At 43.9% G+C, this 5,101-nt stretch overlaps 1 pseudogene; it reads right to left on the bottom strand.

The window, feature by feature from the left end:
• Positions 1-1,555: 1,555 nt before the first annotated feature.
• LOC136146430 (transmembrane emp24 domain-containing protein 2 pseudogene) lies at positions 1,556-3,897 on the bottom strand (annotated as a pseudogene).
• Between the last annotated feature and the right edge of the window lie 1,204 nt (positions 3,898-5,101).

Genomic DNA, 5,101 nt, shown 5'->3' with positions numbered 1-5,101 from the left:
GTCGACGATAAGAAAGTAAAAGAGAGAAAGAGAGAGAGAGACAAAATAAGACCCGGGGACCTAAGCTCTGATGGAGCAAAGGTGCTTTAATGATTTTTCTATGAGTATATATAGGCTGCAGTACAAGAAACTTCTTTCGGGAATGATAGAGATCAGCAAACCAAACGTACAGCAACCGTTACCAAGGGAACAAGGGGTAATGTCAGTCACAAGGTCAGGAGACAATCCACATCTCAAGAAAGGGGAAGGAGACTAAGCAGTTTCGTCCTAAAGAGAACGTTTGCTAAAGGAGACCCAAGCCTGCCTCACACAGTGACCTCAGCCCCTGGGAGCAGCGTGCTGTTCCGCTTGAAGAGGGACAAAGGACTCATGGGAGACAGCACGTAGGAATCCTCCCGTCAAACATTCCCTGACACACAACCAAATTTAAATTTACATCTTTTAACTCAATTTTGAAGTGTTTGCACACACACACATGCACACAAATTGGCATGCAACAGTTGTGCTAAGGTAAAACTCAGTCACCTTAGACAGCTGCAAGTATTTTCACCCAAGGTTGAAAAATTGTTTACCCTCAACATGAAAACTTGTAACAAATTTAATTATACAAAACTCGTTACTTGTAGTTTTCCCCTTGCAAAGATAAAAAAAAAAAAAATGTACAAGTAACCAATATACATCAGTCACGACATAATCCTGGATCACCCCCACACCAAAACCAGATGCTCCTTGATTTTTAAACCCATTATCAGAGACCAAAAGAAAGTCGTTTTGTTCTATACAAAACAAAATTCACATGTGCCAAAAAAGAAAGTCTCAAGAAAAACAAAAACCCTAGTACCGACAGTGATGTTCAGTACCCTAATTAAACAGTGGCCAAAATGCCACTGATCAAAAATAAAATAGTGGCTGTATATCACTGCAAAGAAATCCAAAAAGCTGTAAGCCTTTGGCATCGGAAATCCAGATTTTTCCAATTACATGAATGCATACCTCCTACATGCCAAGAGTACAGAAGGTGGATGCACCAGCATAGAAAGAAAAAGAGCCACCATTTGCTGAAACACCCAGAGAATTGGCTTTAACAGACTTCTCACAAGGTTAGGCAGAAACCAAAAAATGGTTATTAGCTGCTTGGGTCAACAATTTTAAGTGGAGGTGATTGAGTTCTAAGGTTCGCAGTGAAACTTTGGAGGGGTGGGTAGAGGTTGCTGGTTTAAGTCTTATCTTTAAAGCAAAAACAAGACATACAACGTATAAAAGTACCAACCTGGCCACATACTGGAGTCACAGAGCTCTGCCATCAAGCTGGATAGAAAATGTCAAGATTCAGATTGTTGTTTCTCAACAAAATGAATCTTTCTAATGACCTGAACTGCAGGATAAGAGATACCAAGAATAGAGTCATTTTAGTAAAGTACTTGGAGAAGGCAATGGCAGCCCACTCCAGTGCTCATGCCTGGAGAATCCCAGGGACGGGGGAGCCTGGTGGGCTGCCGTCTGTGGGGTCGCACAGAGTCAGACACGACTGAAGCGACTTAGCAGCAGCAGCAGCAGTAAAGTACTATCCTGAACAAACTATATTTTATAACGAAAACAAAAGGAAAGAAAACTAAGGACTCTACACCTGTATTCAGCTTACAGTGTTTGAGTTTGGGGAGGGCCTGTATAATGCAGGCAGAATTCAAATATGAATTTATGCCAATCAAATGTCAAATTTTCACTATAGCTTTCCTAAAAAAGTGTTTTTCCCCAATATCTATTAATCACAAAGAAACATAAGCTGTGAAGATACAGTTCAGAAAATAAAAACATAGAAACTAATGACACTATAATGACCAAGATGTTTGGTAAACAGTGAATTACAAATTTGGGATTATGGGGAAAAGGCTTTTAAACAACCCTTCGGACTTCGAAGAATCTCTTCAGGTAGTAGATCTGTCCCAGTGTCATGGCAACTAGAACAAGAGCTTCAAAGAAGGACCAAGGGACCACCCTGCTGTTCGTGTTGTCATTGATTGCTCTGCATCTTCTCTCTCCACCTTCCATGCATTCCGGTTCACGCTCCACAGCTGTCATCGCCACGGTGAGCTCATTAATCCTTTCTTCTAGCTTGTTCTGGTGAGCTTCTTTTCCGAATCTTGTCCTCTGGGGGCTTCCCGGATATCACTGGTGAACATCACTATCTTTGGGGTCATGGTAGACATCCTTATTGCTAAAACAAAACTTGCGCGTTCCATCCGTGTGAGCAGCAAGTGTGCATTTCCCACTGGACTCCCAGCCTCCTTTATAAATTTCTTTATTATCAAGTCCTATAATCTCCACGTCGATGGCCAGGAAGCCGCCCTCGGGCACCTCGAAGATGAGGCCCATCCTGGGGCCCGAGGTGACCCGCTGGAAGAAGCATCCTCTGCCTGCGCGTCAACGCAGCCGCCGGAGCCCGAGGCCGTGGCAGGAGGGCGGCCAGGAGCACCCGCAGCTCTGCAAAGCGTCACCACGGTGGGGCTGGGGCCGAAGCCAGGACCGGGACTGCGGCCTCCGGAGCCGCCGGCGTCGCTGCCGCCGCCGCTCGAGATTAGACGTTCAGCGTAAGAATTTCGAGGGGCCCATTCAGTCCGCTGAAACTCCGTATATAATCATGCATTATGTACAAAAGAAACCAGAATACTAGAACTAGAGAAAGTAAAGGAATTTCCAATAACAAAAATCGCCAGCTGAAACGTCTGGATGAAAAGTTAAAAACCACCCAAAGTTAAAAAAAAAAAAATTAAAAGTGTTTTAAAAAGTTAAAAACCAGCAAGCCACCGCTTGGTGGCTGTTAGAACACCGCAGTTGCCCCTTGAAAAGGTAGGCCCCGGACAACATGCAGTGCTGTCTTTCTGCGGCAGAGGGCAGCAGAGGACCAGGCTCCTCGGTGCCAGCTCCAGGACTTGAGAACGGGACCACTCAAACCATGCCCCCATTTCAAGACCCCAGTGCAAAGTGAGGAGCGGGTTCATGGAGAGGCCAAAGACTTCTATGACCCCAAAGAGCGGGCCTGCCCCCTGTCCTGCCTATATGTGTCAGACTACAGAGCCAGAGCCAGTGAAAGCAAGATCATCAAGCCCTGCTAAACGCTGTAGGTCTGGAAACTGTGACTATGAAGCCTCTTGGGAATAGGGGTTATGAAGATAAATCTGCCCACAGCACTGCCTTCCTCATACTTGTGAGTGGTGCCTTTATTTCTCTCTCAGCACACAAGGTCTCAGGTCTTTTTCCTTAGATTATCTCTGAAGGAGTTCAGAGTATGCCACCCCAAAATATGCCTCTATAACAAGGATTGTTTTGAGCTGAAGACAACTGAGAAGAAACATACTTGAGAAATAAAATCTCAGCCTTCCCTCTCTTTCTGCCAGGAAGTTCAGGACAATTCTTAATCACTGGAGACAATTCCAGATTCACCTCAGAGACAGCTCCAGTGGCAGCTACATAACAACCCGCATGAAAACAGCCCTCATCTTCCATTAGTTTCCCCTACATATTCACCTGCCTACAATTTGCTGCACCTAATGCCACTTTCTGAAAGCAAAGGTGCCACTTTTCAGCTTTTCACATGTCTGGTTTTGCACCATCAGAGATTTGCCTGCAATGGATAACTCAGTGTTTTTGGAACTATTTAGATTGGATAGAAATCTGCCATTGCATTGCTACCTGTGTTTTCCTTGGCCCAGATCATCAAGTGTATGTCTGTTTAGCTATATTCAAACATCTACAACAAGACATTCTACAGCACACTCAGACTCAAGATCTGCCGGTTTTCCTAAAAGAAGCAGCGCTCCATGGGTCTCGAATGAGCGACTACTTTGGATACATGGAAATTTTGGAACAAAACTACCGACCAGTGTTGCTCAGAGTCATGCGGAACATTAGAGGGCAAAGTACATAGACCACGGAACACACAGTTTATTTTTATTTTTTTTTTTTTAAAGGAGACAAGGATTTGATTATTTTCTGTGTCCATAACAACATATGCTTTGTGAATACACAATATTATAGATCAGTACTGAGAGGTTTTGAATACAATAATATATTCAAGCAGGTATCAGCTCAGTTGAAGTGAATTCATTTTTGTCAGTTTGTTGTTGTGTAAGGTTGTTTTGGGCTTCCCTGGTGACTCAAATGGTGAAGTGTCTGCCTGCAATGCAGGAGACCCAGGTTCCATCCCTGGGTCAGGGAGATCCCCTGGAGAAGGGAATGGCAACCCACTCCAGTATTCTTGCCTGGAAAATTCCATGGACAGAGGAGCCTGGCAGGCTACAGTCCATGGGGTTGCAAAGAGTTGGACATGACTGAGCAACTAACACACAAGAAGCACAAAGTCCCTTTCCTTTATTTGTTACTTCTCCACAGATTGACTGTTCTTTTGTTAAGGTGCTAATATGGGCCCAAGCTCTGACCCTGATCAGTTGCTCATCACTGAGTTTTCCCCTCTGCGTACTCAGATGCACACATTAACAAACTCCTGATTGTTTCTCTCCTGTTAATCTCTCTTTTGACTATCTAATTTGCAGCACCCCAGTCAATAAACCTAACACAGGTACAGGAAAAGTTCTTTTTTTTCCTTCCTTGCATCTCCTTCCCATCCTTTGTGTCCCTCGTGCTAAACAATGTCAATTATCATCACCATCTCTCTCTTAACTTTCCAGTCAAGAACTGGCGCCCCTGCCTCCAGGGTAGGCACGTGGTTCCTGAACAGGCCTGGATAATCTGAGTGGAGGGTGCTGGGGCAGAAGGGGGGTCTCTGTGGGGCTGTCTGTACATGCGGAGGGTAGGGCGGTATCCACAAAACTGCCTGTTTCTCAACATTGAGTTCTTTTTTAATCCCTCTCTCATTTCGTTCATTTTACTTTTAAAAGTTATTATTCACTTTTAATTATACAAATAAACACACATACATTCCCAAAGTAAAAATATTAAATGACACTTAGAGCTAACTCTTTCCCAGAACCTCTAAATCCCAATCTCTTCACAGAAATAACCATCACTGCCAATTTGGCTTGAATATTATAGGCATGTTTCTATGCTTGGGTTTCACATATACTTATCAAAGAATATAGTTTGA

The sequence above is a fragment of the Muntiacus reevesi genome, chromosome 14 (genome assembly GCF_963930625.1).
Source record: "Muntiacus reevesi chromosome 14, mMunRee1.1, whole genome shotgun sequence".
NCBI lineage: Eukaryota > Metazoa > Chordata > Mammalia > Artiodactyla > Cervidae > Muntiacus > Muntiacus reevesi.
The sequence above is the reverse complement of the archived record's forward strand: the minus strand, read 5'-3'. Positions and strand labels throughout refer to the sequence as shown.